Source organism: Aedes albopictus, chromosome 1 (assembly GCF_035046485.1).
Source record: "Aedes albopictus strain Foshan chromosome 1, AalbF5, whole genome shotgun sequence".
Classification (NCBI taxonomy): Eukaryota; Metazoa; Arthropoda; class Insecta; order Diptera; family Culicidae; genus Aedes; species Aedes albopictus.
The window spans coordinates 195,349,410-195,363,502 of NC_085136.1; the positions used below are offsets into that span (position 1 = coordinate 195,349,410).

Sequence of the window (14,093 nt, forward strand, 5' to 3'; positions counted from 1 at the left end):
CTGTGAATGAAAATAGCAATGTTTCCAGAACCCTTTTCAGACAAAAAATGATACCCAGCGGCACCATATAAGGTGAATCAGTATTACACGCCACTTGTGGATTCTCAACTCCCTGTCGATCAACTAGCTCGGCAACAAAAAGCCCACATCTTGCTGCATTGGTTGTTTGGCTCGATCGATAGGTTTCACATGTTCGCAGACAATGATAGATATTTTACCGTTAACTGCCGTGGGCCAAACCAAACCACAAGGGCCGACCCATCACCACCGCCACTGGCGTGGCGTTCGCCAAAGAACGGCTTTGGTCAAACAATGTTTATACGAGTGTTAAGATAAACCCAACGCAATGAGCACATCCGTCGTGCGTTTATCAAACGAAATCCCAGGAAAGATTCTCTCCTCCCCGGTGAGATCGACGAATCCGTTAAAAAAAAGACCCAGCAAATCGATATGCCGGTCGCAAAGTTCACAGAAGCTGCACAGCACGATCCCTACGCGCCTTTCTACGCGGTGAAAGCATTCGCAGATCTTGTGATACCCTATGGGCTTTGAAGGGAAAGCGCCTGTTCTCACGAAGATAAATCACACCATGGTCTCTCGAACAGGAAGCGCAGTTGCGCACTGCTGTCGCTGCTGCTGATCCAATTCCGATCGAATCATCGCCACCGTTTGGCGCACACAGCTCTTCCAATCGTATCCAAATGGATGGATGTCGCCAGCTTCCATCTTCTACTATCGTTTCGTTTCGCCTTGGCTCTGGCGCCAATAGGCGTTCGATTCCCGCCACCGGCCGCCGATCTCAGGTCATAATCTCCGTTGACCTTCGTCGTTGTTGTCGTCGTCGTTGTCGTCGACGGTGACCAAGAAGAGATTGTGACGGTGGCGGCCCGCGTTTCAATTTCAACGCGGATATGGAAGCCCATTTTCAGCTAATAAAAGTCGCAGCCAGCAGTTGTCGAACGCAGCGTGCGCGCGACATGCTGAAACGATCGGGCGTAAATCATCGCATCACCGGGCTTTCGACAGACGGGGTGAGCCTTATTAGGATGATCGTTAAACGTGATGGTTCTGAAGAGGGCGTCAATCAACGGCTTTGAAAGCTAGACTGGTTAACAGTTTAAAGTAGATGTAGATTGATTTTTTTTAGTGAAATAAGAATGGATCAAAACAGATGATTGCCGTCATTAAAACCATTCCATGGATGATAGCGTTTCATTTGAAGAAGTTCTGCTGCGTGATTCTAAAAGCATCTAACTTAAAAAGTTTGGAAATGTTTCTGGATTAGCCTTAAGAACACCAACATGACAAATGACAAACGATTTCACCTTCGAGACGCCCCTTGTTTTATCATCAAATGGCTTACCTGAAAACAAAAGAAATAGAAACGATTATTAGTAAAGAAGCTGGTATCAGGTATCAGAAGGCCGGCTCCAGAGGCACGTTATCCTCCATTTGGGACATTTGTGCCATCGCCATACATATGAGCCTATTTCATCATTTACCTGAGGGAGAATGGGACAAGGATGGGAATAGGCAAAGGGAAAGGTGATGAAATAGGAAGGGGTGCCCTAGAAGAGGGAATGAACGCATAAGCGCAACGAGAGCTCATAGCTCATACCACAACGGGGTTAATCAGTGCCCTGAAAAGGACACTGTAAAACGCATAAGCGTAAAAAGAGCCTATAGCTCATTGGAGGTAGCTTGCGATGTCATGCGACTTTCAATATGACATAGAAAGGCACGTCATCGAAAGCATTCTCAATATTCAAGAAATCACCCAAGCAAAAACTACGTTTGAGCGAGTGCTTTCTTGAAAACGTATACAACTTTGTGTAAAAGAGTCACTGTGGACATCCCAAATTGGGAGACATGTGAGTTCACATGAACAGGCATGTTAGCCAGACGAACATCACAGATGTGATAATCGACTATGCGTTTCGAGCATTTCAGAAAGAACGACGTAACCAGATAAATCTGGAACTTATTCCTTCTTTTTACAACGCACGCACCCTTTCGGGATAAAACTACAGAGTAATTTCACGCCATGAAAATACCCAATAGAAAACTACAAGAGTTCAAAACATGTTTGAAAAACTGAAATCCCTCTGGAGAAAAATAGGACAAAGCCCCATTTGCTCCAGGAGATTTGAAGTAAGCAGAGCTTTTTAGTACCCACTAAATCGATTCTATAGCTACAATCCTCGGGGTAGAAGCTAAAGATTCGTAGCTATACAAAAGACTGGTTTATCCGAAGATATTTAGAACTTGAACAGGTCCGAGTCCCATTCAGGAATACCTCTTGCGGTCCGCACAGACCGCAGAGGACAAGCTTATTTCATAGCAGTAGCTATGGTATACCACAATGAAGGGCGTTGTAATAGCAAAACCATAATGAAACTCTCTTGGAGTAGCAATGGAAGCGAGTTATCCATAAAATGTGATCGCAACCAATTATTACAGGTACCCTAGCTTGTTGAGCAGGGACGCTTGAATACGCAAAGTTTGCGAAGGAACACTCCAAAGTGCAAAAAGGTCAAATAGAGGGTCCTCATCTGACACAGGCCAATCAGTCAACTCATGACAAGTTCTGCTCATGCAGAGTTGGGTTAGGTGCAATTCTATGTTAAGTTAACCATGAACTGTACTACCTAAGTATTCCATCAAACTGAAGCATCTCAAATCAATGTTTGAGCTGCTTCAGATGCCAAATATCAGCGAAAAGATGCTGAAAACAAGAGCTTGCTTGAAGGCATCCACAAGGAAAGGTTGAAACATACTGTTAACGTTATTCTAAAATATAGCATGCTCGAGGCACGACAGTTCATCTATAATGAAAAAAGCAAAGCTGGGTTCACAAGGTAACCTTATATGTACAGAAGTTAGCCTACGAAAATGAACTTTTTGAAGGGGCTACATACGCTTTTTACGCTGAAAATTGATCTGAGGTTTCCTTGCCGTAGCCACTACCCAAACTAGACAGGATTACACTCTTCACAATCACAGCACAAAAAGGAAACATCAACGACGAACCAAATCGGTGTCAATTGAAAAACGCCAATGGCGAAAACGCATTTAGCGGACCCATATAGGCAGCAATGTAAGCTAATTATCAACATTTGAATAACCCCGCCCTTATTTAGCCTCAAATTTGAGACTTAAGAAGGGCAACTGATTATCTCGGAGAAACGCAAGGTCCACTGCACCATTGCTCCGGTTAGCGCAGTAAGGGCGTAATACTGTGGAGGACGCCCTAATTCTCCCCAGGCTCCGTTTGTGGTTAGGTTTTTATTAGACCCCCCTAACCATTCATTCTTTGGCACGGTAAGCATAAAGCCGCATAACACCATGAATTAGGGGTCACCTGTTTAGTCGACTCTTACCACTGGATCAGGCGGTCCGTAGTGTTATTCTTAGCCAATTGAGACAACCGCTACCGACACTACACAGCTATCTAGGCTGATCGGGAAAAGAAGTTAACATTGATGGTCAACTTCCAAACGAACCCGAACAGCAGTTGTCGGACGCAGCGTGCACGCGACATGCTGAAACGATCGGGCGTAAATCATCGCATCACCGGGCTTTCGCAGACGGGGTGAGCCTTATTAGGATGATCGTAAAACGTGATGGTTCTGAAGAGGGCGTCAATCAACGGCTTTGAAAGCTAGACTGGTTAACAGTTTAAAGTAGATGTAGATTGATTTTTTTAGTGAAATAAGAATGGATCAAAACAGATGATTTCTGTCATTAAAACCATTCCATGGATGAAAGCGTTTCATTTGAAGAAGTTCTGCTGCGTGATTCTAAAAGCATCTAACTTAAAAAGTTTGGAAATGTTTCTGGATTAGCCTTAAGAACACCAACATGACAAATGACAAACGATTTCACCTTCGAGACGCCCCTTGTTTTATCATCAAATGGCTTACCTGAAAACAAAAGAAATAGAAACGATTATTAGTAAAGAAGCTGTGTGGAGACATAAAATCTAATGCGATAAACAAAATTGATGACATCTAGCCGCAAAACTACGAATGCTAAATATATAGTGATTTTTTCGCGCCTCGAACCGTGTAAAAATAATCGCCACATTTATTTCCCGAAGACGGCCTAGTTCTTGGTGCCATCGCGCACGCATGGTTGCGCTGAAACTAAGAGCGTTCCATAATCATGTAGCAGTAATACATTCTTTCCGTACGATGAAGTGGGTCAATGGGGAACTAGTACCCGAAGAAAGAAATATGAACGAAATGCTCCATTTTACCCAGACACATGATATTTCATTGCGGAGAGGCGTCTGAGTTCGATTCCCGGTCGGTCCAGATGATGGTGATGATATGAGCCATCTGAGCATTTCGAAGGTGGGCTAGGGTCTGGGAGTACCGTCCCGTCACTAAAAGAATTTCAAGTAATTTTTTTGATGAAAAATCATAAAACTTTTGAAAAAGTCGCCAACGGATTTGGAGTTTCAAAATTGGAGATTATACCAGATTTCCACCAACTCTTTTTCAAGGCATTGAATTCATGAGTTTATGTTTATTGAATTTTTGGTAACTCTCATGGAGTTATTGGTGAAATTAGGCAAAATCTTTGAAAAGGATGTGAACCTGTAGATGAAAAATTATTCGAGAACACCGGAATTTCCATGTATATTCTATAGCTTACATATTTATAATAATTATTAACCCGGGAGCGGTCGCGTCGTGTACTGAGTACACGCGCCATGGAAAAAGCTCGCTTGTAGTACACAGCATGTGCGTAGTGTCGCTGAGGGTGGCCGAAGACGCGACTGCTCGAGGGTTAAAAATGTCTTGTTAAATTCTAGAAAGAGGTTCAAAAACATAATCCAAAAATTAATTGCAGCATATTTTTTCTAAGAAATCAACCACCGTTTGAAGAATTTTGCTCTTTAAGGGCATCCCAGTCAACCAGTCATCGTATAAGATGCTGTATTTTAAAAGACACGGACACGTTGAATGCTTCCAGTGAGCTTTTCGCTCTTTGAAGGAAGCACGACACTAGACAACGGACTAGCATGCAACGCCCAGTGGCACAGCCGAAATTTTTCCTGACAGCTGCGGCGGGAATCGAACCCGCGCTCCTCAGCACGATGCGACTAAGAGCTTGGTGACCCTAGCCGCACGACCACGGAGCCGCACTATAAGATGTTAAAGTGGAGGCGATATGCGTACATTTTACATGCGCCTAAGTGGAGGCATGCACGTATATGGCCTCCACTTTATCATCTTATGCAACATCTTATACGATGACTGGTTGTCTGGGATTCTTTCAGGAATTGAAAAAAAACATCAGAAAAGGTATTACTGAAAGGCTATATTCCATCTTCTAAATGGTTCGCCATAGCCAGAACATCTCAGATATATTACCAAATATTTTTTGAAGTAAGGATTTGTTTAAAACTTTTCTTCAAAGTGCCCCTAAGAATTTGAAGAAAGTGACTTGATACTCATTCCCATTACAATACCTGTAGGAAGTTTTCAAAATAAATTTTCCATAAATTTCTTAACCAGACAATATATCAGGCATTTCTTAAGAACAAACTCATTAGAACCTCAAGATGGATTGTGGTGGTCGACATTTACACCTACTCACGATATTAAGGGCATGAATTTCATTGTAAACTAAACCAGTGCTACGGTTTTTTTTTGTTTTAAGCTTATTGCAACTGCGCAACAACAAAATAAAAATTGCACTGTCGTTGATGTTTGTGCCTCTGAGGTTCTGCTGCAATATTAAACGGGGTTACCAAGACTTTTGTCTTAAAGGAAAATAAGAAAGTAATAAAGAAAAACTTTAGCAAGAGTTTTACATGAAATGCTAACGTTTAAATGTCAATTAAGAAATCATATAATATTTTTCTTGTCATTAGCAATGCTTGCAACACACCAACCACCATGAACCATCATGAAGCTATAGAACGAGATGTACTATGTGTCAGCATAGTATGTAGCATAAATGTGAAGTAACTACGTTGGGAGGGTTGGGAGTGACCTTGCTAGCAAGTTAATGTCACTCCGTCGATGGTATTTTTCCTGGCATGTGACAACCCTTACGCCTAGGCTCGAAAACCTAGGCATTAACGCCATTATTCGCTAACTGAATCGAGAAAAAAGCAGAGTTATCCGTTCCCCAAATACGTATAATAGGATATGTACAGGGGGTGGCCAAAATGTTTGGGATGGGCAACTTTTTTTCCTGTCACAAAAAAGTGCATCAAAAATTCTCAAATTTTGACTGTTTGTCAACCTATTATGTGTGCATCATTGGTACAAATTTTAGCTCGATTGGTTAATCTTTCGCGAAGCTTAAACCGTTCTAGTGTTAAATAGTGTTTTACTATTTTTAGATAACAAAATTTTGAGCTGTCATATCTTGGAGACCAGTAAACCGAATTGAATGAAATTTGGAGCAAATATCAACAATATATTATTGCTTGAAAATTCTTCAAAACAAAGGTACCTTTAAACATTGAAAAAAGTTATGATGATTTGACATTTTCACCCATATTGAGGAAAATGAGTCAAATTTACAATGCCGCACAAAAAATACTAAATGTGTTTTTCCTTTAATCTAAATGGGCTCCAATACCTATGTCTCATCATAGATATCTTAAGAACAGAAGTAGAATGGGCCCATATAGCCGAGGCGGTAAACGCACGGGTATTCAGCATGACCATGCTGAGGGTGACGGGTTCGATTCCCGGTCGGTCCAGGGCCTTTTCGTAAAGGAAATTTCCTTGACTTCCTTGGGCATAGAGTATCTTCGTGCCTGCCACACGATATACACATGCAAAATGGCCTTGGCAGAGGAAGCTGTCAGTTAAAAATTGTGGAAGTGCTCATTGAACACTGAGCTGAGAAGCAGGCTTTGTCCCAGTGAGGACGTTACACCAAGAAGAGGAGAGGAACAGAAGTAGAAAATCTTTGGATATCAAAAATAAAATTTAATGGCATATTCAGACTTTCTATGAATAAACACTTGAAAATTCATCAAGTTTTGCAACGTAATGCAAATTCTCACAAATATTATTTATTCAGAAAATCTGCAAGTTTGCCGGAAATTGCTTTAGTTATTCAAGGGATCGTTTCTCTGGAATTCATTGAACATAACGCTAGATGTTCAGTCAAAAATTTCTTTTAGATCTTCCCTAAAGATACATGTAGGAAGTTTTCCGAAAATGCGTAAACAACCCAGATATTTCACCTGTAAATTTTCCAGAAATTATAGCCATACGGTAAGGGTCACCAAGCTTCTAGTCGCACAATGCTATGGGGTGCAAGTTTGATTCCCGCTCCGGGAAATAAAACTTTGTATGATAATAGTTTCTTCTCCGTACCCACAGGAGCACGACCCATGTGTCTGTTGTTTAGAGATAGGTTTGTTTCAGTCTGTACAGCCACTGGTTAAAGACGGTGTCCGTGTCTTTCAAATAACCTGCGCTGTCGACACTTCACAGTTTGGAAAAAAAAAAACAAAATAATTCGTTAAGACAGAAGCCACGCATTGTCATTATCGTAGCGTCTTTTGAATTTCCTTGACTTTTTTTAGCATACAGTATTATCGTTCCTGCCATGCCATGTGTATCATTCAAAATAGCCACTTTTGCTGCATAAAAGTATAGGAGAGCTTAGAGAACGTTCAAAAATTACGTCCAACATTTGAAGGAGGGGCGGATCTAGAAAAGTGTGACAGTACGTGTATTAGGTATAGGGAAATTGTGTGACAGGGGGTCTAGAAATCCCGAAAAACGATGGACGTAATTTTTGAATCTTCCCTTATGTCCAAAAGTGCTTGCTATTAAAGTTATTATACAGCTACTATTGTTAGTAAAAAGCTAGCCGATTATAACTGTGGAAGTGCTCATATAACACTGCAGTTTTGTCCCAGAAGTTTTGTCGCCGTTGGGACATTATGTCAAGGGGTGATACACAAATTATGTCACGCAAAAACCGACCTTTTTCAACCCCCCCTCCCCCCTATGTCACACTTTTTGTATGGGACCTCAATTTTTTTGTAAGCGTCGTCATGTTGTGCAAACCACCACCCCCCCCCCCCCCTCCCCCTCTAAGGGCGTGACATAATTTGTGTACGACCCCCAAGAAGCAGAAGTAGAAGAAGAAGAGTAAAAAGAAGAACAAGAAAATACATTTTGATACAGTTTCATACAATTTTCTTGACAAAAATAGGCTAAATCATCTCTAAAGTTTCCTTGACTTTTTTCTTATATATGAGATTAATATTTTCGAAACCTCACGCAAATTGGTGGAGGATAAACACCATGAAACAACATTCAATAAATGTCAGATAAATTACTAAAACTGTTTTTTTTTTGTTTTCTTTCACAAATTTGCAAGGTTAATAGCTTAGGGGACAATACTAAAGTCCCAAGATAAGAAGCAAATATGACAAAGCATCGTCAAAATACGAAACGAAATATCATTCAAAAATAAATTGCACCCAACTTTCATAAAAAAGCCCTAAAACCAAACAAATCGATACTAATAGATTTTCATTTGCTCGTATCATTTCAGAGCACTTCAGCCAATTAAGGTAAGTTTCAAATCATTCCCTTTCAATTGGAATCGACAATTCAAACCAAACTCAAACGGTCTTTAAAAATGAAGATAAAAACATCAATTTCCTCCTAATCCTATTGCTGTGTAAATTTTCTTCGCTCAACTAGAACACTAGATAACGATCTACAGTAATGTTCCACTACGCTTATTTGGCGTGTGTGCGTTGATGATGTATATCCAGTTATCTGATCTTTTAAACCTAATGAAAGCTAAACGAACCTCAGATTAGCCCAGAGCGATCGAATTCTAAGCAAATCAAAAAAGTTCCAGCATACCACCCGCGGTGGAAATCAGTCTACCGAGTCTTCGAGTCTTCGAGTCTACCGAGCAATTCGACGCGGTGCGCACGCTCGGCGCATCGTACCTACACACATCCCCCTACGTATATACGACTCCAACAAGGTTCAACAACACTCCCATCAAAGAGCTTAGAAAATGTGTGCAGGAAAAAAAAAAACGACGCAGCTTCTTCCTCGATTAAATTCGCTTCAGCTTCGATCAATTCACGACGTCAGCGCGATCCGATCGAGCTCTGAGGAGATCTGTGCATCCGCGGCGCTGGAAGTGCGGCTCAAGCAAATCACTATAATCAAATTGTATTTAGCCTTACCCTGTGGGCTCTTGGCCGATCGCCGCAACAACTGAACTGCAGCACAGGGGACTCCGCGACTCAAAGCCAGCAATCATTAGTGAAAATGTTCCGTTTAGGGAAGCTTTTCTCCGCCGCGCCGGGTCTGTGGTCTGTGGCGGAGCCGTGAAGTAAAAGTTCAATCAAAAGAGAGGCAATCGGTCAAATCCAGGCACCGAAACCACGCAGTACCTGCCTAGTGGCGAGTGTATTTGGAAGCAATTATTGGTTTGTGTATACACATTAGTGAACGCCAAAGCAGCTCTCACTTAAAACTCACTTTTTCCTACAATTTAAACGCTTCTGCGTGAAGACTATACAACACATCTTAGTCGATCGTGGAAAATAGCGCCACCACCGGGCAAGGTATGTGAACTGTAGATGGCTTGGCAAGCATATTCGGTATACTCTTTTTTTGCGCGATGTGAACGCCATTGATGTATTTGCGGGTAATGGAAGCGATGTTTGATCCGAGCACTTTCAATATATGTATTTAATTGCATATAGAAGCCATTTGGCAGAAAACCTTTTAGGACACATTTAGTTTTGCACACACGCGCTGACATATGTTAGAAAGTCTTTTCTAAATTAAGGTTCGACGGTGACCATGAACCTTTGCTTTTTATAACGAGACCAGCAAATGGGTACTCTCTTAAGTTCAAATTCATTATAAAAAATCGAACCCAGACGCCTTTTTTTTTTCCTCCCCTGTTGGGGAATTTAAGCCACTGCGTCCAATAGGCTGAACTTTTGTGGCATGTCCCGTTTTGATATTCGCATCTAGCCAGCTAATTACCATGTGTCAAGTAATCAGCTACTGCCACGACGCGTCGTCTCCCAGTCAGGTGCAATGGAATTGATAAACTCCAAGACCTCCCCAGGTTTTGCAGACCAGATCTCACTGGGTTGCAAGCAACCACTATTTAGAAATCTTTGCCTGCGCGTGTATAAAGCACCACAACTGCGAAGCAGATGTTCAGAGGTTTCAAGTTTCGTATTACAGAAACGACAGATATCACTCTGAATATGGCCAATATTTTTCAAGTGATACCTGTTCGGGCAGTGTCCAGTTACTAGGCCAGTGTATGTAATATGTATATAGAGCTCTCTTGTTGAGCTCTAAGAGATTTTTGGCTTTATAAGCATTTGGTGTTATAAATCGTTTTGACTGATTGCAATTTTTGACATCCATCCAATTGGATATCACCCTCTGCTCAGCCCAGCGTTTCAGGTCCATTTTAATTGTTCAGTTTGATATACCACAGAATGGTTCTGGGCCAGCAAACTGTAAATTGGAACCACTTTTAGCAAGCTCGTCTGCCATTTCATTCCCTTCAATGTCACAGTGACCAGGAACCCAGTATAAGTTTACTGAATTCCTTTGGCACAGCCAGCGCAGTGAAAGAATGCATGCCCAGACAAGCTTTGAAGTACAGGGGATACTCAAAATAACTGGGATAGGGAAAATTTTCATTTTCAAAAAATGTTCAACTCGCTGTAACTTTTCGAAAAAGGCATCAAATATTCTCAAATTTTTACTGTAAGTTCATCAACTAGTTGTGTATCAGTGGTCAAAATTTGGAAAAGATTGAGCCATTCTACACGAAGTTATAAAGGTTCTAGGAAAAGGTATAGTTATCCGATAGCCAACTTTGAGCTGTTATATCTCCGGATTCAATGAATCGAATGCAATGAAATTTTGATCATTTATGACTTATATAATAAGCTATCAAAAACTTTTGACTTAACTTAAAATTCTTTACACGAAAGAAAATTATTACGATTGGATTATTTTTCTAATATACCACCAATTTATCCAAAACTTCATCATCGTTTCAACATTCGAGATAGTAATTATAGTTCATTTATATTCCCTCTAATTGATTTCAATATGCACACTTAAAATAAAGTACCGTATTCAGCTGTTCTACTTTCGGTAATAGTTCAGATTACCGAATGTTCAGCAACATATTACCGAAGTTCGTCAAAAAATTACCGAACGTTCGGTAAACTCTACTGAATCATCGGTAATGTTTACCGAACGTTCGGTAAAAAATAGCCGAACTTCGATAAACTGCGCTGAACTTCGGTAATCCGAACTTTTACCGAAAATAGAACAACCGAACAAGTGACTCTGAAATAAGTGTGTGAATATGTTTTGAAAGGAAGTAACAAAATAACTGGCATTAAGTTGAAAAAGTAATGGGATGCATATGAAAAATAGATAAATTTACTAAAAAAAAACATAGAATAAATGAAACCGCCATAACTTTTTTCTTATTAATAATTTCAAATTAAGTAAACTGTTTTTTAAAGTTCATTATATGAGTCATAAATGATCAAAATTTCATTGCATTCGGTTCATTGAATTCGGAGATATAGCAGCTCAAAGTTGGCTATCGGATAATTTTTCCTTTTTCTAGAACCTTTATAACTTTGTGATCTTTTCCGAATTTTGACCACTGATACACAACTAGTTGATGAACTTACAGTAAAAATTTGAGAATATTTGAAGCCTTTTTCGAAAAGTTACAGCGAGTTGAACATTTTTTGAAAAGTGAAAATTTTACCTATCCCAGTTATTTTGAGTATCCCCTGTACACTTGTAAGCGCACAATGCTTTTAGTGCAGCTTGACTATCTGAGAAAATACAAATATTTGCATATCTGCATTTTCTCTCAAAGCAGATATTTGCGCATTTCAAAATAGCAAGAATCTCTGCTTGAAACACCGTATGATAGTGTCCCATCGCCACTGAAATTTGTATTCTAGGGCCGTAGATTCCTGCTCCCGATTGTATTCCAACTTTTGAGCCATCTGTATAGAATTTGATTGATCCTTGACGAACAGTGGGACCTCCGACTTCCCAATCTGCACGAGTTGTTTCGTGTAACTTGTAAGGAACATCATGGTTCTCCACAGGTTTCATCCAGTCTTTAATCATTTTCATTACTGGCCTATTTTGGAAGTATTGTGAAATGCTCAGGTGACCTACAAGATCACCTGGCATAAACTTTTCAACTCGTTCAAGTCTCAGCAATTCCCTTTCTGCTTCTAATTGCACGTACTCGTGCAAAGGCAGCAGATTGAGAATCGCATCTAAAGCTTTTGATGGAGTGCTTCGCATCGCTCCTGTAACAGCAATGGACGCAAGACGGTGAATTTTCGCAAGCTTTGATTGCGTGGTAACCTCTTTTGTTTTTGGCCACCAGACAAATGAAGCATACGTCACTTTTGGGCGGATTATGGCACTATAAATCCACATTATCATTTTTGGTTTCAAGCCCCACTTCCTGCCAATAGTTTTGGAGCATAACCAGAGCGCACTTGTTGCCTTACCGATCACGGACTCAATTTGAGCATTCCAGTTCAGTTTAGCATCCAGTATCAAACCTAAGTATTTGACTCGATCACTAGGATGAATTTGTATCCCTCCAAGCCGAAAAGCTTTTAGGTTGATCTTCCTTCTCCTAGTGAAAGGGACAATTGCGACTTTTGACGGGTTGATGCTAAGGCCCTCCTTAATACACCATGAATGTGTATAGTTTAGAGCCCTTTGCATTCTCTCCGAAACAGTTTCGTCATACTTTCCTCTCGCTATTATAACTATATCGTCTGCAAAGCCCACAACTTCGAAACCTTTTTCCTTCAAGCTTCTTATAAGATCGTCTACAACCAAGGACCACATTAGTGGTGAGAGGACTCCTCCTTGAGGGCAACCTTTCGTTGCCCTTACTGTTATAGAAGAACTTTCCAGCTCAGAGGTGATTTCTCTTTTTGCAAGCACAGTATAAATCCAATGTATGATACATTGGTCGAAGTTTTTGTTCTCCATGGCACGCTTACGGCATGGACAAATAGGAGGCATTATCAAATGCTCCTTCTATGTCTAAAAAGGCGCATAGAGCTATTTCTTTTGCTGAAAACGTTTTTTCCACCTTTGTTACTAGCGAATGAAGTTCCGTAACCGTTGACTTACCAGATTGATAGGCAAACTGGAAGTCAGATAGGGGATGCTCTTTTATGTAAGAAGAATTGATAAACCTTCAAAACCTTTTCCATAGTCTTCAACAAAACTGAAGAATTGCGAATTGGCCTGTATGCTTTGGGATGCGTCTTGTCTCGCTTTCCCTTTTTTGGCATAAAGATAACTTTTACAAGTCTCCATTTTGATGGAACGTAATTCAATCTTAAACTAGCCTTGAACATCTCAATTAGTGATGGAACCAACACCGCTTCTCCATTTTGAATCAGTGCTGGAAATATTCCATCAACTCCTGCAGATTTAAAAGGCTGAAAAGATCTAATTGCATTTTCCACTCTGGCCTTCGTGAAGATTTCATCAGCTAAATCTGAAGCGGTGTTTATTGTACTAGTTGACTCCGATGAGTTCATACTAGGACATCCTTCACCTTCCAGAGATATAGTATCATTGGAATCCACACTTAGAACCGAACCTGGAAAATGGGTTTCCATCATTAAATCCAAATTTTCACGAGGAGTTTTGGTAAAAGCTACATCGTTGCGCTTCAGGTTTCCCAATTCATTTGAATGATCTTTTGCAAGCGTTTTCTGTAGTCTTGCAGCTACAGGAGTGCTGTTTATGTTTTCATATGTCAGCATCCAAGATTTTCTTTTCGATTTTCGTATTTCGTTGTTGTAATCAGTCAGGGCTTTCCTGTACTGAGTCCAATCTCCCGTTTGTTTCGCTCTAAGTATTGAACATTTTACGAGAAAATTTTCTAAGGCGAGCCAGTTTAAAGTTCCACCATGGCACGTCTCTAGTAGAAGACGATTGTATGGTGGGACAACTTCTGTTAAAGGAATTGATGATACTTTCATTTACCCTTTGAGAAAATGATTCTAACTTTTG

At 40.5% G+C, this 14,093-nt stretch overlaps 2 protein-coding genes across 3 annotated transcripts in view; one reads left to right on the top strand and one right to left on the bottom strand.

Annotated features, from left to right (window-relative positions):
* The window catches only part of LOC109397248 (uncharacterized), a 377,190-nt gene that overhangs the window by 158,215 nt on the left and 204,882 nt on the right, over positions 1 to 14,093 (top strand). The window contains exon 2 of the mRNA XM_019669568.3: positions 8,548 to 8,566. The gene's annotated coding sequence lies outside the window, so the exon portion shown is untranslated. The remainder of the gene's footprint in view (positions 1 to 8,547; positions 8,567 to 14,093) is intronic.
* Positions 1 to 14,093, bottom strand: part of LOC109397249 (autophagy-related protein 16-1) — a 332,447-nt gene that overhangs the window by 91,725 nt on the left and 226,629 nt on the right. The window lies entirely within an intron of this gene.